At 42.0% G+C, this 22,527-nt stretch overlaps 1 protein-coding gene across 2 annotated transcripts in view; it reads right to left on the reverse strand.

Annotated features, from left to right (window-relative positions):
- LOC111865712 (leucine zipper putative tumor suppressor 2 homolog) overlaps positions 1–22,527 on the reverse strand; it is an 84,394-nt gene that overhangs the window by 36,499 nt on the left and 25,368 nt on the right. The window contains exon 2 of one of the 2 annotated variants that reach the window (XM_023853944.2): positions 18,568–18,608. The exons of the other annotated variant lie outside the window; for it this stretch is intronic. The gene's annotated coding sequence lies outside the window, so the exon portion shown is untranslated. The remainder of the gene's footprint in view (positions 1–18,567; positions 18,609–22,527) is intronic. 2 annotated transcript variants of the gene reach the window in all.

The raw sequence follows: 22,527 nt of genomic DNA on the forward strand, positions 1-22,527 counted from the left end.
CTAGGAAAATACACGAAATGCATTGAATAATAATAATAAACGGTTCATCTTAGTCACTTGCTCGCTTCTTGGCTCCAGGCCTGTAATAACTATGGCTTCCTTTATGACAAATGTCCATTCTCATCCAGTATTTGTCCTTCTACTCCATCACATTATTTTCACCTCTCGTAAATGGTTCTCTCCATCTTCCAAACACTGTGGATAATATTAAAATGACAATAGGATATGGCGGAGTGACTGTATTTATCTAAATTAGGACAGAGTCGTGTGGCGGCCTCCTATTAACACTGTACCATCGGGTTCCATAAACTGTCGTGCATTTTTTAACTAGCGGTGTGACAGTCAGCTTCTTAATAATGACTTTACTCCATATTACTTGATTAATTTTGTCTTATCGTAACAGATATCTTGCAACTGCATCCAGTACTGACAGTGCAACACTTTTAAATTCTCGTTCACGACTGTCTCCTTAACTGTAATTTTAAAGTTACGTAATTTGCAATTTGTGGCTGACGAATTGGATGTCACGTAAGAAATGATGCTTATGTGATTCCGTCATTAAGATGATGTTCTCTTGATTTGGAACATACTCCTGAAATTCTCGCAATGTACATCAATAATTCACAGCACGTGGCTCGAATTTGGTTGGCGAAAGGCACGAGGCTTTCTTTGCGTGTCCGATACAAAGAAACGAACTGAAAATAAATTTTAATAAGAACTGGACTCTACTGTTCTACACTTTAAAAGCACATAAAATTTTAGTAGCTTAACCTTTTGACAAATGTCTACATGCAAGAGGTAGGAGGACATAAAGAGAACAACACAGACATTGATCTCAGTGAGAATTGATGTGAGGATGAGAGTTGGATTGAACTAGGTCAGGATCGTGTCCAGTGGCGGGTAATAGCGATGTTAAAGCAGAGTTTAGTTTCTATTGGTTCATTTTACAAGTCATTTTTGTATTATACATGGTGGTGATGAATGCTATAACGATGTTGAATAATATTTAAAGAGGGGGGTGGGGTGAAAGGGAATGTGGTTAATGAAGTGCGTCATCGCCTGAAAGAAACTACAAAGATTAAGAGGTACGAGTTGGATGACCAGGTGTTCGGACTGACAATTATGAAACAATGAAATTGTACAGAGACAAAGTGTTGTTTTTGCTTTGTCTTCAGNTGTTATCTCGTGATGGTCGTTCGACCGTACGAAGTGCCTAAGAATTCAGAGTCAGTCTGGAAATTATGGACAAGAAAATTGATCACCGATCGTCCAGTTAGATTTACCTGTGCCCATGTTACGAAATATCTAACAAATGTATCAAGTTTCACGATTTGTCTCCAGATGGAGCATTACTAGACATATATTGGATTTTAATGAAACGGAACTTTGGAAATGGACGTCAATATGGCTTACAAGTTTATTTTCCCTCAGGTCAGTGAAGGTAATATCTGAAAATTGTAGCACGTGAATTTCCCGTTAAGGAAACTTCTTTTGCTGTATTTTTTTTAACAATCTGTTGCACGTAGTGTAAGGTCGCAGGTGTTGGTGACCTTCATTATCCTTCACTTCCCACCACTGCTGGATCCAACCAAAGTACTCAATTATAAGACCTTATTCAGTACTCCAAGGATTGTGGTAGAGTCTCTTCTGATGACGACAAGTAAACATACACATGAAGATCTGTACATACACAGTTCCTTATGTTTATCTTTGGGTTTCGTTTATTCAAGCCTACTTACTCAAATAAGCAACGGGAAGTAACGTGTCTTTGATACTGAGGTTCAATGCCCCTCGGTTTAGAAACCGATCTCCATATACCGCTCAGTGAACTGGATTCATTTGGCTCTGGATCGCTCTGGATGGAGTCTGGTGGCAGATTTGCTTAGCATTGAACTGAATCTTAGTATTCCGTAAAAAGTGGGATATTTCTGGCCAGCTTAGCGACTATAATCTTACCGAGGAGGGTTCTGCTTTATGAATGTCAGTTTCCTATTCACTTGAGTAACGGTATGAACTGGGCTTAACTGGCTCAGTACGTTAATGTATATTCAGGTTCCATAAAAAGAGGAGAATCCCTTTACTGCTAACGGACTATGCTCCAGAGACTTTAATTGGAGTTTCTGTTCGGTTATGGGATAAACATATAAAATACACTGGATTAAAATGGCAGTGAATATTCAAATTCCGTTGAACGAGTGCAATTTTTACCGGCTGAGCAACTACTTACTTCTCGAGGAAATATGTAATAATTTTTCCTCACTGCTTTTAGAGCCACCTAGAGCCCTGGCCTCTGAATTTAAATTTCATGCTCATTTTACAGACGATAGGACTCCTTGGACAAGTGATCAGTTCATCGCAAGGCCTCTACCTAAACACAGGAAAACACAAACACTGAATAAATACATACACATAAAAACATCCATGTTTTGTGTGGGATTCGAACCCAAAATCCCGGCTTCTGAGCGATCGAAGCTGGCTACTTAGCGACGTTTTCGGTAGCGAGATTACATATCGCCGGATGATAGGGTGATAAATGAATCTGGATAAGTTGGTACAACGAGAACTGGCAGGGAAAAAACCTGCCCCACTTCCACGCTGTCCACTACTAGTCCACCTGACCTGGAATCAAACTCGGGCCAGCAGGGTACAAAAGTAACGCAACACTCTGCCCGCGCCATAGCTCAAGCGGTTAGTAGCTGGCTTTCCACCGCGGCGGTCCGGGTTCTGGTCAAGTGGGATTTTTGATGGACAAAGTGGCGCTGGGGTAGGTTTTCTCAGAGTACTTCGGGTTCCCATGCCAATCTTCATTCCACCAATTGCTCCACAATCACCCTCACCTATCATCTGGGGGTGGTACAATGGGCCAGAAGTGGCCGCAGTACAAGGGACTTAGTCCCACCCCACTAGCAATAAAAAAATAAAAAAAACACAACACACTAATCGTGACTTTCACAATTCTGATCTGTTGGTAACTGCTCCTCCATGAACTGAGAAATTTGGCTTTTCTTCTCTGCTCGTTTTATTTCTGTATCTGGGAAAATGTTGACAGTGTCAACTGGCATTAAATTTCATTCAGCGCAGCACTATGCTTGTATAGAGAACAGAAAATGAGAGCACAGAGAATATTTCCATATAAGAGAATACTGAGAAAACTACACGAGGAACTTAATTTGTAGTGTTCGCTGAACATGGGTGGATGATCAAATAAAGGAGGTTGAGGTCAACACAAATAATCTCCGTGATTTTAGTCCGCAAGCGAACTATACCAACCACTTGTCGGCTAAGTTAGTGCCAACTTTAGCGGCCTCCGTAGTCCCGCCTCATGACTCAAGGTACGCAGGTTAAAGCCCGGCGGAAGTCGTGGAATTTTAAGGGCGGAAAAATTCAGGGAACAAGTCCTCCGGGAGGGACTTTAAGCCGTGGGTCCCGTGTCGTAGATTTACGGCACGTAAAAGATCCTCATGTCTCTAGGAGACCTCTGAGCAAAATTAGGTAACACAATTCCCGTCCAAGTAGTTTCCAATGCCTCTGGTAGATGGGGGAAATATCAGGTACCGAGGGCCGATCTCGTTGGCTGAACGGGGCTGAAAACACGCACTAGTACCGGTAGGGTATGGAGACAGTAGAAATTAAAGGGGGACGCACAATGGACCAATAACTAGTCTAAGTGGATGGGAAACCCACCCCCTCTAATAATAATAATAATAATAATAATAATAATAAATAGTGCCAACTTTAGTAGAAAGAGGGTGTCGTGTGGTCGGCGCAACGAATCCCCACGGCCGTTAATCTCGGTTTTCTAGACCGGAGCCGCTATTTCCTTGAAATAGCTCCTCAATTATCCTCACGAGGCTGAGTGGACCCCATTCCAGACCCATTACTTCTCAGAAAATCTGGTAGAGCCGGAAATCGAACCCGGACCTCTATATCTGTAGCCAGGAGCTCTGACCACTGTACCACAGAGGCGGTCATTAGGCCAACACTGGGATGCAATATGTTTGTCTGAATGCGCAAAGGGAGGAGTCATTTGGGAGATATAGTCATACACGGAAGTTTGTACGCTATGAAATCAGAAAATAAAGAAGCGGTTTGTGAGGGTGTGAGCCTGAGACGTCTGGCCCAGGATATGGTTCAGTAGCGATCTGTTGTGAATATGGCAATACAAGACAGGAAAATTCTTCACCATCTGAATTAATATCAGATTACACGGCGTCAAATAACTGGATTATAGTCAATAATAAAGCGGAAAGGGTATGGAAACAAGTTATGGTAGCCTAATTTAAGGTATTATCCAGGTATTTTCCTGGAGAAACTGAATAAAACGATGAAAAATCTCAGGATTGTCGAGATTCTAACAGAGAACACTGAGGAAACAAGCCAGAATCAGATTCTCAAGACGGAGCTGGTTCCCTGATTGGAAATATCATAGTGGCCACGTTCCTTTGGATGGTTCGGTTTTGAAGTATAGTGCATCTCCAGCAGACCGATGCCCCCGCATTGCAGGTGACCTTGCGGCGCGACCTTCAAATAACAACCGGCTGCTCCGAATACAAGCGGGGCTCAAAACGCAGGCGAACACTCTTTGTGAGGAAAGCCTTCACCGTCATCTGCACATGAATTAAAATTTTCTGAAGTTGTCCCTGTGCTTAACTAATTAAGCACTACGCCATAAAACGTATGGGGGAGTGGCTGCATAGGTACACGTTTCCTTGACCGAGGTGAGTGGTCAGTCACACGTCTCGGCCGCTTTAACCCCGGGGGAAGAGACCTCGATGCTAATTGGATAGGAGGTTTGGTGGGCCCCAGAGCCGGTCTGGACGACGAGGAGAAGAGAAAATTCTTGACCATACCGGACTCGAACTTCGACCCCTCAGTCGTCCAGTCCTTAGCCAATCGCTATACCGACTGAGCTATCCCGAGTCCCATATACACGTGAACATGAATTGCATAAAATACATTAACTGGTCACATAATTGGAAGGACATCTGGGGATTAAACTGCGACGAGACAAGCTTCAGTGGCATACTGTTCCCAGAGGTATGACCAGAATGTGGTCCAACTCCGCTCACTGGTTCCGAAGTGGCCGGAGAGACATCTGCAATGCGCTGATGCAAAAAACACAAGAATTGACGCGTCACTAATTATATAACCAGTCTAAGCAGAACAGTGTTTGTCAGCCTGTCGTTTTGTCGTTACGTCATGCATACTCCGTTTCCATGGAAAAGAAAGACAAGAGTGGTCTATCTAACACCGTTTATTATAAGTATTTCGGTCCACATTTAAATCGATGTGAGGATCGCATCAAGACATGTTTCTAACGACATGTACTTACATTGTTGTAAAGTAAAGGAGTGTGAGGAAAGAATGAGAAGATGAATGACAATATGACGGAGAAAGAAAAGAAACTCGAATGAAATGCGTGAAAGAGAGAGAGAGAGAGAGAGAAAGGAGAGAAGGAACTTAAACAAATGACGATTTAACGAACTTGCTATATAAAATATCATTATCATTAAGACAGAGTTTAATTTGTAGATTAACAGATTTAATACGGGGCACGCGGTAGCGTAGTTGGTTGAGGCACTATACTACATTCCGGAAGATCGCGGTTTCGAATCCCGATGAGGTCATTGGATTTTTCAATTGGCCTAATCCTTCCAGCCACACTATTGCCCTGGGGTCGACGCAGCCTCTAACAGAAATGAGTAACAAGAATTTTCCTGGGGGGGTAAAGAGCGGCCAGCGTGTAAGGCTGACAACTTTGCCGCCATCTGTGAGCCGATTGTCTACAAAATGTAGGAGCCCCTAACTCTCACAACCCTATGGGCCTCCACGGCCTGTTACAGGGGCAGCTTTTATAGTTTTAATACGCCATGAGGGTGATCAACTGAAGAAGGTTAAGAACAAGGGGGCAGGCAGTTCGAATGAAGTGAGAAATGTATACAAAGTTTTAGTATGACAGGCTGAAGGGTACAGATTATTTTGTGGACACATGTATAAGGCAAAAGTAAAGTTGTCCCTGTAACCGGCCATGGAGGCCCATAGGGTTTGAGACAATCAGGGTCTCACATTATCTAGACAATTATCTCACAGATGGCGGTAAGTTTGCCAGCCTTAAGTACCGGTCGCCCTTTACTCCACAGCAACCTTCGCCCTGACGGCTTGTAGCATAGTGCCTCAACCAACTACACTACCGCGTGCCCCCAAAGTTGTCCCTGTGCTTAATTAATTGAGCACCAAGCTCTGAAGATGTATGGGGAAGTAGAGGTATAGCTCCATTATTTTTTACCCCGTTACTAGACAGGAGTGAGTGGTCAGATGCACGTCCCGACCGCTTCAGCCCCAGACAGAGTCTTTATTACCCACTGAATAGGAGGCTAGGCATAGGTGTAGATACAAGAATATTAGAATACAGCAAAAGAAAAGTGGTGGGAGAGTGTGGGTTCGATTCGTGTAGCTCAGTGTGGCCTAAAAGGCGGACAGTTCCTTCACTATCTGCGTGACTGACTGGTATCTGAGAATCTGTTCCGGATTCAGCTGAAACTGAACAAAATTATAACCCCTTTATATGAAGACTTATATCCGTTTATGAGTATAATATCTCGTTCGTAGCTCTCAAAATATATTTCATAACGAGATATGTTCAATAAAATATTGTAGAGGAAAGTACAGTGCGCAATTTACGTCCGTACAATTTTCCTAAAGTCATACATTTTCTGTAACAATTAAATGAAATTATAATTAATTCTAGTTCTTCCCACAAAATTTTTGACCGGCTGACAAGTTTTATATTGGAAGTCTTTCTCGTCTGCCCTGTATGTCTTACTGTGTTCGTCAGAGAATAATAAAAGTTAACATTAGAATATATAGATATAACACTGACAATGAGCCAGTTCTTTTATACGCTATGGTTTTATTTCGTAGCTCACTTTAACATTTTTGTTCACGACGTTAACTAAATATTTAGATCTTCCTTTCCCATTTCAGTGTTTTCATTCCAAAATTCGGAATAAGCTGTTTGGAGGAATAGTCGATATTTATACTGAGAATCATATATACACACAAATACATTTCGTGGGCAAACTGCGGAGCTTGTAGGTACTAAAAGAAATGTTGTTCATACAGGAATCACTGTGTTGTGAAGGGTTAAATTTTCTCGAGCCGTCCTTCACCGCCATAGGCAGCTCATTCCTGCATTTATAAAGACGCACGCATGCACACACGACTTGCAAACACTGTAGTATGGAACACGTGTACGCTCACACCAAGAACTATAAATAACGGATCTCCGATGACCTGCACTCCGTCACGGGTCACGTGCCTGAACTTGCAGTAATCACTTTTTACCTTAGTATATTCTATTTAATTTTTGTTCCACAAGCATCTGTCTATTGTCTTCCCAGCGAAAAGTTGCAAAAATATGACTATTAGCATCGTCTGTCCCTCTGTCAGTTTTATTAGCTCGAGATCTGCTTAACTGATTTTCATAAAATAGGATATTGAGACGTGGAAACTAGTTGACCCATTCCAGTTTGGGTTAAAATCGGTAAAAGTGCAGAATTCTACATAACGGCGTGCATGCTTCTCTGCGTTCTAATCGAGCTTAACTCGCTAAATATTTATCGAAGTGAGACACATTTTAAACAAAGGTTATGGAGGAAAGTGGAGCACAGTATGTGGTCAGCACAAATTTGTCGCAAGCCTTGCAGTTTTGGTGGTAATAAGACATAACGGAGAGATCTTACCGGCATTGTTACGGTATTCGTATAAATCTTACTGCAGTACAACGCATGCAGTAACAGGAGCAAAACACAACACAGAACACAATACATAAATATATGAAGGAAGAATGATCACATAAAAGAGGACTGGCGTAATTCGCGTGTTTGAGTGCGACGTAGGAAGAATCCCGAAAATTTTTATTATTTAGAATTCATCAACATATATGACGAATACAGATTTTAGTCATTTTAGAATGAAGACATTATGGCATGCAGTACAATAGTTTAACGTGCATAAAGACACCTGAAGATGGCACATTAGTGCTGAAACATGTAGTGTGGAAGTGAAGAATAAGGTGAAAAATTGTATAGACTGTATAAACCATGGACATGAATCAGTGTAACAGGACGCTAAAATATAACATTAGAAAATTACTGTATCTAGGATTTGACCTCGTATATTTTCATAGATAAATACAGACGTTTCTGCGGATCCTGTCTTCATTTACGGGGAAGATTCCAGGCTTCATTCGGGATTACTGGGTTTTTGGACTTTCTCCAATGTCCGATTCCCTAAAGAACAAACGTTTCGGAGACTTGATCTGTTTCCGTCCTCAGGTTTGTGGGTAGCAGACACCTGCTGTTTGTTAGGTCCGTTAGAAGTATCTAATCCTAATCACTGTTTTTTAGTGTTTTTCAGAATACCGGACGATGGGCGAAGTCTAAAAATCCAACAATCCCTATCATTATAGCACCTTAGAATCTACCCTGCTTCCTATCTGTGAAAACACACGGCAACACATAATGGAAGAACGTAATCTTCTTTGCCACTGCTGTAAGGAAGACTCTCATACATCACTTACTATTAATAATGTCAATGCCTGAGGTTTATTCAGAAGATGGGCACAGAGAGAGTCAGACAAAAGCCGCGATATATCACAGAGTAATTTTGTGGTTATGTGTTAATGGAAAGGAGCAGCAGGGCCACTGTTGTGCGAGGGGTTGGCACGCCTGCGGGTTCTTGTCACAAACGAGTTCGATACCATTTTTGGATATTGCAGGGTAATTAATTTAGTCGGTGAGACGAGAAATTTGAGGCCAACGTCCTTATATTCAAGGTCAATGTCATTAGCAGCAGTACGACTAGTAATGAGGCAGACAACACGGTGAAAACGCGTAGAAATACAAGAGCTGCAAGCTATTACAATGGAACCATATGAGTAACTTTTACAAATAAATCTACACCCTGTCACTGGGGGGCATAAATGCAAAATCCCCGTAGCCCAGGTGAGAGGTGGACGCAAGGCTCAATACTTTGAACTGTAAAAAAAAATTGTTGTTGCGAAATCCAAAGAAGTTGAATTCAACAGACAAAACTGTAAGAATTTCCTGAGAAAGGCTATGGCTTAAAAGGCTGTTTTGCCGATGCTGCTGTCGTTGTTGATGATGGCGATGATTATGATCTACATGGAGCAGAGTACTTTTTTCGAAGCTGATACTGTCTCAAATAATCAATAAGATGTCCCCCTTTTATGGAGTCCGAAGTTTCGTTACCGTGTTCGTAAGAACCACTTCAAATCCATGCCACGCCCTCACAGACTATTTATTTAAAGTAAATTTTAATATTATCATTACCATTGAACCCTTAGGTTTCCAAAATTATTTCTTCTCCTTGGATATTACGATTTCACCTCCCTCCCATGCATACTACATGTCTCGTTCATCTTTATTTGATCACCCTAATAATATTTCACAGAGAGAAGAAATAATTAACTTTCTCGTTATCATTTTGTTCGTCCTCGGGTTATTTCCTCCCTCTTACGATCAAACATTCTCCGCAGCACCCTGTTCTCTCACTTCCCCAGTCTGTGACTCAATATACGTAGCATATGAAACTATAAATTTATTATATATCCTTAAATTTCTTTATGGGAGAGGAAAGATAAAACTCTGTTAACCGAACTGTTGCAAGCATTCCCCGAACATTATGTGATTATGAATGATGCTACACAGTATGAATGAATGAATGAATGAATGAATGAATGAATGAATGAATGAATGAATGAATGAATGAATGAATGAATGTATAAGGGGTGGGCCTTCTTGGCCCTTGCACCACGACCTACAATAATCTCTTGTCCCTCCCCTTCTGATTATCCCCTCAACAATCCTGCTCTTCGAATGAAGCGTAGGATTTTGTACGTGGGGACGTCGAAATAGTCACTTGGTTCCATAAAGTATTTACCCAAGTGGCGCAATCTGAAATAAGCTAAGGCCTTACATTCGCACATGATATGTGTGGCTGTTTCGTTTTCTTCTTGGCACTTCTCACAAGTTGGACTGTTACTTAGTCCCAGTTTGAAGAGATGTCCCTTGAGGTAACAGTGTCCTGTAAGTAGTCCTACCACCCATCGTAGCTCTGCTACACAGTAAACTTCCTCAACAAAACGTTAACGTCTACGCGCCTAAAACCATAGACGCTATTGATACAGATCGATGTACAATGTCTGGGACACCTAAAAGGAAGCCTCCAATGTTTGAGATTAGGCACTTCAGGAATCACCTCTCTTTCAATAGCATACTAATGAACCTAACAGCTGATTTAAAACCCGTCCAATCACCTGTGAACACACGACCAATGATGATCTACAGTCACGAAGCAGTTACACGAGCGGCAGAAGGAAACATGATTGCGTCATCAGATTCCACAGAGCACAGAGCAAAGTATAGTTACCTTATTGTTACTGCTGTTAATTGTTTATGGATTTTTTGGTGACACTGCATTTGCTATAGAGGTTATGTACTGTTGCGTCAGGAATGACCATGAATAAGCAGGTGATCGTCAGATCGAACGGCCCTTGCAGTAAAAACACAGAAAATATTAATGCACGAACCAGAAAGGAAAATTACGTGAGAAATTTTATTGGATTTTCTTGTATCTTGTGAGTTCTTTCGGTACATGATTTAAAAGCGTCGTTTGGAGCATATTTTCATCCGTTTTTAAAATATGTCCATATAATTATAAAAAATTATTCAACGATGATGTCAGTATCGATAATATTGTCGCGTGTTTCCTAGGCAACGCCACAAAAAAATTTTGTAGGGTCTCGGATTTGGACGAACATTTATTGGACGATCGCCCTTTACACTCATAAATACAATTGTTCGCACCTATAGCGCCTTCTGACGTTTACTCTTCAATTGCTACAACACTCTTGTACCGATATTCCCGGTGGATCTCCGTAATCTCTGTGTAATCTCTTCTCTGTGATCCCTTCGCGTCATTTTGTATCTCGGCCCCTTGTAATCTCTTCGCGTCACTTTGTATCTCGGCCCCTTGTAATCTCTTCGCGTCACTTTGTATCTCGGCCCCTTGTAATCTCTTCGTATCACTTTGTATCTCGGCCCCTTGTAATCTCTTCGTATCACTTTGTATCTCGGCTAGTTGTAATCTCTTCGTATCACTTTGTATCTCGGCTAGTTGTAATCTCTTCGTATCACTTTGTATCTCGGCTAGTTGTAATCTCTTCGTATCACTTTGTATCTCGGCTAGTTGTAATCTCTTCGTATCACTTTGTATCTCGGCTAGTTGTAATCTCTTCGTATCACTTTGTATCTCGGCTAGTTGTAATCTCTTCGTATCACTTTGTATCTCGGCTAGTTGTAATCTCTTCGTATCACTTTGTATCTCGGCTAGTTGTAATCTCTTCGTATCACTTTGTATCTCGGCTAGTTGTAATCTCTTCGTATCACTTTGTATCTCGGCTAGTTGTAATCTCTTCGTATCACTTTGTATCTCGGCTAGTTGTAATCTCTTCGTATCACTTTGTATCTCGGCTAGTTGTAATCTCTTCGTATCACTTTGTATCTCGGCTAGTTGTAATCTCTTCGTATCACTTTGTATCTCGGCTAGTTGTAATCTCTTCGTATCACTTTGTATCTCGGCTAGTTGTAATCTCTTCGTATCACTTTGTATCTCGGCTAGTTGTAATCTCTTCGCGTCACTTTGTATCTCGGCTCGTTGTAATCTCTTCGTATCACTTTGTATCTCGGTCCCTTGTAATCTCTTCGTATCACTTTGTATCTCGGCCCCTTGTAATCTCTTCGTATCACTTTGTATCTCGGCTCCTTGTAATCTCTTCGTATCACTTTGTATCTCGGCTAGTTGTAATCTCTTCCTATCACTTTGTATCTCGGCTAGTTGTAATCTCTTCGTATCACTTTGTATCTTGGCCCCTTGTAATCTCTTCCTATCACTTTGTATCTCGGCTAGTTGTAATCTCTTTCTATCACTTTGTATCTCGGCTCGTTGTAATCTCTTCTTATCACTTTGTATCTCGGCTCGTTGTAATCTCTTCGTATTACTTTGTATCTCGGCTCGTTGTAATCTGGTCTCAAGTCCGACGTGGGCTTTCCTTATACCCTACCGTCGGACGGGCTTGAAGACACCTTGTTCAAGGGTTCCGTTGCACGTGTTCTATCCGCCGGTAGCTAGTGTTTTTTGCTGTCATGGGAACTTCTCTAGTTACCTAGCATATTCTCTCGTTGCTATGAGCTTTCCTAGCCGCTGTCGTGCAACTGCCTCAAACAATTTGTTGCTTAGATTTGCTAGATGTTGTACAGCAATGGATTCAAAATATTCCGGCCCTAGGCGGCACGTCACAATATATAACTTCAGTATACAAGTACTTTTGTTCCTCCGCTTCCTCGTTCTGATTAAACACGTGTAATTTGTCCTATATTTCTGTACTTTTCTTAAAGTATTCGAGGGTAAATCCAGAGACTCATATTAAGGCCTTCTTTTCAGCTGACTCGATCTTCCTTTAAGCCCATGTATTCACTCCCCAATGCTCACAGCTATAATTCTACACGGCCACTGACACTATTTTATAAAACTTCAACTGTGCGCTTTTAATGCTTCTTTTTCGTCTAAGATCACTCATTGTTCAGCACATTACATGGGCTTCATTCAATTTCCTGATTATATCCGAAACAGCACTTAATTTTCTACGGTAAATATTTGCTGTTATCAAAATCGTGCTTGGTCACAATTTACTTAGTTCCCTGTGATCCTCTCTTCTATAATATAACCTTTTAAGGATACTTAGAAATCACGATTTTGCTTATATGCATGCTATTTATTATGAGTTCGCTAAGTTATGGAAAGAGAGACATATCTATACTAAGACTACGATATGCAGCTCTGTTATCTAATTATGTTCAGCATAAATACAAGCCGTGAAGTAGTGCCCTCGTTGGCGTTATTACTAAGTCGTTTTAATTGGGCGAAGCGAACGTTACACCGCTTTCTTTTGTATATATAAAGTGATTCTGAAAATTCGATCAGAGTGTTGCAATGGTTATTATGGACTTAGACATTTCTTCAATAGATGACTCCAAGGATCGAATAGGACTGCAACACGATGAAGAAAGGAAACAAAAGAAAGAATGCTCAGTGGTGTCCAAATAAGGCCACTAGACCTGCAGGTATGACCTATATTATGGGAGATGCTGTACTGACATAAAACGTTTTCAATTACAATTCCAGAACATGTGCTATTCATTCAGCTTTCATCCTTATTTGGAATCCAGTAAGAATACCATCCAACAGCACCAGTATTCTTCAATGGAATAAAATAGACTGACGTCAAAGACTGGTATCCTTCAATTCCTATATTTACAACCGTAACATCAAAGGAACCATGTTATGTGGGTCCCTGTCGCCACGGCATGGCGCTTCCTCCTACAAATTTGAATATACAAAACTATAATTTTGCCTGTGGTTCTGTATGTGTGTGATTTTTGGTCTCTGACATTAAGGGAGGAACATGGACTGAGGGTGTTTGAGAACAGGGTGTTGAGAATATTTGGACCGAAGAGAGATGAAGTGACAGGAGGTTTGAGAAAACTGCATAATGAGGAGCTTCATAATTTGTACTCTTATCCAAGTATAATTAGAATGCTCAAGTCAAGGAGGATGAGGTGAGCAGGTCATGTAGCACGAATGGGGGGGACGAGGAATGCGTAAAGGATATTGGTAGGAAAGCCAGAAGGAAAGAGACCACAGGGAAGACCAAAGCGTAGGTGGGTAGACAATATTAGAATGAATCTTAGAGAGATAGGACGGGATGGAATGGATTGGAAAGATCTGGCTCAGGATAGGGACTAGTGGAGGACCCTTGTGAACACGGTAATGAACCTTCGGGTTCCATAAAATGCTGGGAAATTCCTGAGTAGCTGCAGAATTGGCGGCTCCTCCAGAAGGGCTCAGCTCCATGAGTAAGTAAGTAAGTAAGTAAGTTGCATTAAAGGAATCGTGATCAGCTCATTTAAGGACTGCTTACTCTCAATCTGCAGTCAGAATCCCATCTATTTCTTGTAGTAACGGCAATGTCTACGGAAAACCAGTTTATATACCAGACATTCGCTGTGGCTTGTGTCATGACATTTAATTTTTAACTCTTAAAGTTATTTATTAACTAGCATGATGACCGCTGGAATTTCAATGTTAAAAACATTCTTCTCCAAAAAAGGCCTAACCTCAGTAACGTGAAGATTTTTTGAAATACATGTACATTTATGCTTAGATGCTAACTCGATACTGTCACGTGTATTAGTGACGTGGGTTTGGATCGCTAAGTCCGTTTATTTGATATTCACTGGTTGTAGCTACAAACAATTATAACACTTTCAAAATTTCTGTAATTATAACACATAAATAAATTCTATACCTGCTTACACTAGTCGATGCTGAAAAAGATCTGAAAAGAGCTATTCCTCTGCAAAGTTTTCCCTATCCGTTTCCTGGCAAAGGATTTTAAAACAGGAATTATAGTTGTCACACTCCACATATCACTGCACTACAGGAAACACAAAGTCTTCAAATTACACGTCAAGTCTTCACAGGTCGACTTCTAATTCTTCTGCACTTCGAAATTCCAGTGGCTATCTCCTACCGAAAACTGAGCTCTCAATTGTCAATCCTCAACTGAATTTATAAATTCAAAGTCATATTTTGACTGACGGTCGGTCGGTCGGTCGGTCAGTCAGTCAGTCAGTCAGTCAGTCAGTCAGCAAGTCAGCAAGTCAGTTAGTCAATCAGGCAGTCACTCAGTCAGTCAGTCAGTCTTGGTGTTGAGCCCAATCAGGGGCTCATGACCAGATATTTGTTACTGTTTGACTGTTACGATCTTGTTTTTGTAGGACGCACTCTCTCACGAGAGGACGGGACTGTCTTTGGTATATGCTGCTGGCGCTTGCCAGCGCAGTCTTTCTCGGGTCCGAATCCCTTGGTACTTGCGACCACATCTTACTGTCTCAGATATAAGACTTTCCTTTTCATCGCCTCCTTCAACTCGCAGGGTCACGGTGGAGGTATTCGACTCTGCCTCCACACGGGCGCTGAACGTGTAGCGCCCATTGTCTCAAAATAGCTCCTCTGCACGGATCCCATGGAAAACACCGTAATCTATTGTCAAGGATGCGTGTTTATAGCTTCGTTGCCTAGCAATAGTCGTCTTGTTGTTCTGTGCGTTTGCTTGGCGCAGACCACATAGAAAACACAGTTTCCCCTATATTTTTTCCTGTTGAGAAACGTTTACTGAACCGTTCCCTGCCAATACTTTAATCAAATCTGTTACAATATAAAGATATTATGTTGCTGTTATGTAAAAAAATTATTTTCGGGCAAAGCTTGCTTTTAAAAACAAACTATGAAAAATACCTAATGTCTCTCCTCCTTCAAATGATAACAGATTAACAAAATAACCATTATATAATTTATTTTATTCACAGCTTCACTAGCTAAAACGATCAGTGCTCGAGTGATTTGACCCTCAGATACAAAGTAAATAATGACAAACATTTAAATTTCCACTAAAGCTATTATTTCTATATTATCAACATGCAATCCGTTTTTTCATCCACAATTTCTTATCTCTCCTTGAAACGCAGCCTCGCATTATTATGCATGATGCCAAATGCATCATAATTGCAAAACCTTCCCCAGTAGTTACATATTAACCGTACAGCCCACAGTCTTAATGCACTGTTCTGAACTTCCTCCTCCAATAGTATCTTACATTGCGTTTTCACTGAATACGCGCACTATCAACAACGGAAATTTGGGTTCAACAATTCTTTGCCACCTGGGGTTCAACCCCATAATCCTTCACGCGGCCGCACATTATTCTGAATAGTCTCACTTGCAAGAACCTCAGAAATAAGGAATTCCCACCTCTCGCTACAGTTTCCAAAAATGATTCCTCCAGAGATTCCCTCTCATAGGCATTAAATCATGATTTCATTGAGTACTCGTATATACGCTATTTCTTCGACAGAGGTCGAGACTGCAGCGTCTCCTAGAGGCCAATTCCATAACTACTTCCAAAGACCACTGTTCTAAATATCCTTTTGCCACTCAAGCTATCTTTATGCTTTTGTATGCATTATAATAATAGATGTATACGACAGTACAGTCGGAAGTTACGCGGTTGCCACAGTGCTGTCAGACTCAATCGGTCAGGAGCACACAGAATTTCTTTGTCTGGCTCCAGTGCGGCTGAGTCCCTTAACCGGGCCCGCAGTCTTTCTATCGAATCCTGACTGGTTTCTTGACCACAATGTGACACAAAGGTGAGACCCCGCCTCTGAGAGGAAGAGGGACCTTGTAACCGCTCACTTCTTTGGGCCCTTTACGTTGGTCGCCACGCTGTTGCCGTCCTCCCTTTTCTCCTACGTTTGTGCTCCACTTATCACCGTCCTCCCTCTTCTCGTGGATGTCGAGAAGTTAGGTGGGAAGGGAGGAGAATTGTGACCGTTGGAGCTGGTACGCGAGAGCAGGTAAAGAAGGGAGTATCTGGGTTCTGTTCGGTAATTTGTAGAGCTGAGTTCATATCCCGGGTCTTATACGGGTCTGGCTCGGGCAGGGCAGGAAGAACCTTTCTCTACAATCACACACACCTCTTTAGACCGTTGCACTTAGTAATCATATAATTCCCTCCGGCTCACTGAATACAACTGAATTTATTAGTACACTTAATTTGAACTTTACTTATAGTACTTTTACAGAAGGGCCGTAGTTGTAAATTTTGTGTCCGACTTTGCCGAAAGTTGTATGAAGACTCCTCGAGGTGGAATGCCCACTCTCTGAATCCTGAGGTCCACGAACCCAAGACTCCAAGAGAAATCCACTCCTCCACTTCTGCCATTGGTTAAGTTTTCAAACTAGGAGGTTCCCTAAATTTTGAATTCCCAATCATGTTGCTTTGCTATGTGATTCTGGCAGATGCTGACCTGACGCTAAGGTTGACAGCCGCTTGATGCATTACGATCAGGGTATGAGGCTCCGGCCGTCCCACTTCTAAGTTATAGCTGTCCCAAGCTGCCAGCTCTCAAATTCTCAAAGACTTTCCGACTTTGCTGAAACTGCCAGAATTCCAGGAAAGTACCAGATGTTACTTCCTGTCCACATAGCAAAATTTGAATTATGTCCCTTCTGCGTGTAAGAGCTGGCTATCTGCCGGATCTCTTTGTTTGTAATTTTGTAATCTTAACTTAATACAGATTTAATTAACACACAACAGTCCTCTAATAAGAATGAACGGTTACAACCTGACCTGTAGAATGGTACGTACTAAATGCACTGCACTGTCAATGACGTCAGGGCCTTGTTTCAAAGCGAGTCCACAGTCCTCTGTTTCCGATGATCGTCATGATTGGTTGCTCTATGGTTATGCGTTTAACAATATCGTTTGCAGTGTATTTTTCGAGAGATGGCTCCTTTTGTATGGTGTTTGGGTATAATTTCCTGGAGTTTCTTTCTAGTGACTCTGGCACCCTGCCTGTTGTAACGGGAAATTCTCTCCCTTACTGATCATCATGACGTTAGTATATATGGCGCAGCCTTGAAGCCCATGGCTGATTTAAAACAAAGCGCAAAAGCCAGCGTCTTGTCTCATGTGGATCCACTGCAAGCGGCTATCAAGATGTCTCGAGTTCCTGGATGGATGTCGCCAACAGTATCGTCCGGAGAGCGAGAAGTATGTCCACGTTCCGAACTGCTGCATTGGGAAGTGTATGATATGAGCAACTATAGAGCATGTAGATGCGTGAAGGACACCGAAGTATCCTCCAGTCAGTGTTTTGTTTATACAAGTGAATTTGCACAGCGCAGTTCAGGCTCCCGCTAATATCGGCCGACAGATAACACGTCATCAGAACCAGCGCCTGAAAACTGCACTGCCAGCACCACCTGTAACCACACGTGCCCCTGAAGCTGGAAAAATCCAAGGACGACCAAAGTTCCCTTAATATGAGAGCAGTTTATGGACTCATCAAGAGAAGTGAGGTCTGAAGCATTCCAACCAAACACGCATCGTGCAGCACTTTCAGCACTGGACTACTTGACGGATCCATCTTCTTCGATTTCGTCTTTTCGAATATTAGACAATGGCCAATGTCCACACATTCTGTAATCCTACACTGCCGTGAGAAAAAAATGTACAGTGAAGAAAACCGAATATTTATTTTCTAAAAAAAAATTATGCATACTTATTTACAGTGAATACAAAATTTCCAATATCCTACATCGGAAATTATGTGTGATATATACATCAAAAGTTCGCATTGATTCCATCTTGGGGGCAGGGTCACGCAAAATACGTAATGATCCGGAGAAGTTCAGTGATATGTCATTAATCATGAGTTTCCGCGAAAATCAATCAAAAACGACCACATATGTTCATAAATAAAAAATAAAACGGACAAACACCAGAAACCTTTTCATGAATTTCCCAAAAGGAGCTACCTGAAAAGCCGGACAGCACAGATCTAAAAGCGTCTGACGTACCTCATGCTACTGCCACAGACACTGGCTGAATACGAGAGCACCTGCAACCAAATGAACAAGAAATGGATTAGTCTCTGTATCCAAGCACCTCGCCGTTTGAGAAACATACAAATAATAATATGCACGAAAAAATTAACAGAAGATTTAAAAGTGGGGAATATTTGCTGGGGATCCTTTTTTATTTCCGACAAGATTAAAATAGGCCTCACGCACTCATGGAACTGAGCCCTTCTTGAGAAGCTGCCAATTTTGCTGATACTCAAGAACCGCCCAGCATTTTATGGAACCCGAAGGTTCATTACCCTGTTCACAAGAGCCCTCCACTTGTCCCTATGCTGAGCCAGATCAATCAAATCCATACCATCCCATTCTCTCTCTCTCTAAGATCCATTTTAATATAAAATCACATAGCCTTTTCTTTCGCTTAGGTCATTTATCCAAGGAATCCGTCCAGGTCCGAGGGTTCTTGGACATTTTCGTAACAAGTTTATTTTTGCGGTGAGGTGTTGTTAGCCCCACGACCAACCACCAAGCTGGAGGACCACCCCTTGTCGACTGTCCGCGACTGCTTATTCAATATATTCGCAGCTACCCTCCATACCTGGAAGACGTCTCCTCCATCCGAAACCTGAGGACGCGCCATGTCGGTTTGACAAAGGGGCCTACATTAAATTATAGTTCTGCTTGTAGTTCTGTACGGTGAAACGTGATCTTTGACATTAGAAGCAAAGAATATACTGAGGGTGTTCGCGAATGGGTTACTGAGGAGAACATTTGGGCCTAAGAGGGATGAAGCGACAGGACAGTGAAGACGCTGCATAATTGGAAGCTTCCAAAATTGTAGTCGCCAAATGTTAGTAGGATTATCGAATTAATGAGGATGAGATAGTCTAGGCATGTAGCAGGCATAGAAAAACAGAAGTATGAAGTTCTTGTACGAAAAAATGAAGGTAATAAACCACTTTGGATACTTCAATATTGACGGAGAACTATGAATAACCTTGGTCTGCATAGCTGATCGCCCGGCTGAGATTTGAACCCGAGACCTCCATAATACGGAAAAGAATTCTAACCACACAATCTTGAAGTTCGGTCCAAAGTCATTACTTTATGTTTAGCTGCTCCAAAACGCCACCGTACTACAAACTTCGAGACAGTTTGCTCACGTATTGTTCATATGTGTAAAAGTTCTGTGACAACTGCATGGAGCAGAGCCATTCCTGAGCAGCTTACAATCGCTCAGCTTGTCAATAAGTCATGTACATTGTTATCGAACCCGAAGGTTCATTTTCGTCTTCGCAAAGTCCACATCTGACTCTATCCTGATCAAACTGAATCAGATCCACATCTTCAAAACCTAAGTAAGGTTTGCTATAAGATCCTCCGGTCTAAGCCTAGTCCTTCCAGGCGGTTTCTTATTTTAATTGTTTTATGTTAAAATGTTATTGCAGTTCTGATCTCTTCAATGCGTGCTACAAGATCGCCCATCTCAACCTCCTTGAATCGAACATGGCAACCGTATGTGTTGAAAGGTAACAATTAGCGAGCTTTTCGGTGTGGAGGTTTATCCATATCTCTTAAAGCGAAGCAACTGATACAGAATTAGGCTTTCATAAAGAAAATTGAACTTTTGTTTGAGGGGGGTGACTTAAGACGGACGGACAGATAAAACTCCGTGGCTTGTGAGTCCGCAAGCGAACTATACCGACCGAGCGACCGCCTCTTGTCGTCGAAATTAGTGCCAGCTTTTGCGGACAGTGGGTGTCAGGTGGTCAGCGCAACGGATCCCAACGACCGTTAATCTCAGTTTTCTATACCAGAGCCGCTACTTTTCCATTCAAGTAGCTCCTCAATATTCTCACGAGGCTGAGTGGATCCCGTTCCAGACCCACTAATCCCCATAAAATCTTGTAGAGCTGGGAATCGAACCCGGAACCTCTGGATCTGTAGCCAGGAACTCTGACCACTATACCACAGAGACTTCTGACAGACGAACAGATAACGATATTAAACAGCTTGATGTGGTGATGTGTCTCATGAGGATGACTATGAAAACTGTTGAATTCTGGGTTGTGACGCCGTTTAGTGTGGTATATTTTTACCGACATTTCTGAGGAATATTCTCCCTTTTTCTTCAGGACTGAAACGTCGGTAAACATGTACCAGACTGAACGGCGTCATATCTCAGAAAACGCTAGTCTTAACCTTATGTCATTTAATTTCGATGTCACTGCGATTAGACAAACTGGGCAGTGCCGTGGGAAAGGTCCTGATGCTGCACGAGGTTGGGGCGGGCACTCAGTGAAAGGATGTCAACATCAACATAAAGACAATGCAGCAACTTACCACGCTTGTCCGTCCTGAGCGGTACAATAAATGAAACCCGAAACAGCTACGTATTTCAAAACGCTTCCAAATGAACCCAAAGTTCGCATTATCTGTACCACTTATTTAAGCACGACATAAACATTTCGATGGAGAAAGGGGTGGAGGATTCAACAGCAATATTCGAACACCTTAAAATAAAAAGAAAAATGCAGAAGTACTTTTAAGGTTACCAACTATACATGAAACCGACAAACTCACTCACCCACAGAGCTGAGCCCTTCTTCAGGAGCTGCCAATTCTGCAGCTGCTCAAGAATTTCCCAGCATTTTACGGAACCGAAGTTTCATCACCGTGTTCACAAGAGCCCTCCACTGGTCCCTATCCTGATCCAGATCAATCCAATCCATACCATCCCATTCTATCTCTCTAAGCTCCATTTTAATATTGTCCACACACCTACGCCTTGGTCTTCCCAGTGGTCTCTTTCCTTCTGGCTTTTCCACCAATATCCTACATGGATTCCTCTTCTCATTCGCGCTACATGCTACATATACTAAAATTTTATTTATTAATAATGACACTGAGAGCTGAATTTATAAGCAGATATCTGAAAATATCATATCAGCATGAGAAAGCATCGCACTTTTTGGAACACCTTGCGCCATTTTTCCTAGCCATGTGACTCCAGGTAAAATTGCAGGCCAAATAAAAAATATGAAAAATAAGGACTAGACCTGTTTGCTATTCGCTACGCATCCTTTTGTTTCCAGCTGTTTCTCTCTTCTTATTGCTGTTGAATTATGTGTCTATAGGGCAAGTACAGTGATCCTTATGAGAGATATCTTGAATCGCTACACAGTACATAATAATAGTCTTAGAAGTCAATAAACTGTATTTGTATTTCTAGCAAGGTTCCTTTCATTTCGGATACGAATACGTTTATCTAGATAATCGGTTGTTTCACGTGAATATTATTCCAAGTTTCAGTCCTCTAAGAAACGTCAAGAGAAAATTCAGAAGAAAGTTGCTCGGAGTTCGAGTGCCCTGAGAAACACCATTCAGAGCTTCGTCAGAAAAGTAGGAATAGTAAACCCTTCTCGGCCAATCAGCTGCAACGTGACTGAGCTAGAAACTAACGTTTCGCTGGCTTGCTTTGTCTCCATCATTAGGGTCGATGTGATGGACGCTTCCACAACTAGCAGTAACGTTACTACATGTGTGCAGGTCAGGTAGTTGAGAGGTTAGAGGCCACTGCTTGCTCCAAATCCCAAACATCATGATTAACTGGCACTGCGCTTTGCGTGAGCACTACGTTTCTTGTTTGTATTACAGTCCTAAATCGTTGACCTAAATACCTTTTTAAACGCTATTAAAGAGGTTTGCCGAGGCCGCGCCATAGCTCAAGCCGTTAGTTACTGGCTTCCCACTGCGGCGGCCCGGGTTCGGTCAAGTGGGATTTGTGGTGGACAAAGTGGCGCTTGGGCAGGATTTCTCCGAGTACTTCGGTTTCCCCTGCCAATCTTCATTCCACCAACTGCTCCACAATCACCCTCACTTATCATGTGGGGCTGGTACAATAGGCCAGAAGTGGCCGCAATACAAGGGACTTAGTCCCACCCCTCATCATCAGTA

The sequence above is a fragment of the Cryptotermes secundus genome, unplaced genomic scaffold, assembly GCF_002891405.2.
Source record: "Cryptotermes secundus unplaced genomic scaffold, Csec_1.0 scaffold19, whole genome shotgun sequence".
In the NCBI taxonomy this organism is placed as follows: Eukaryota; Metazoa; Arthropoda; class Insecta; order Blattodea; family Kalotermitidae; genus Cryptotermes; species Cryptotermes secundus.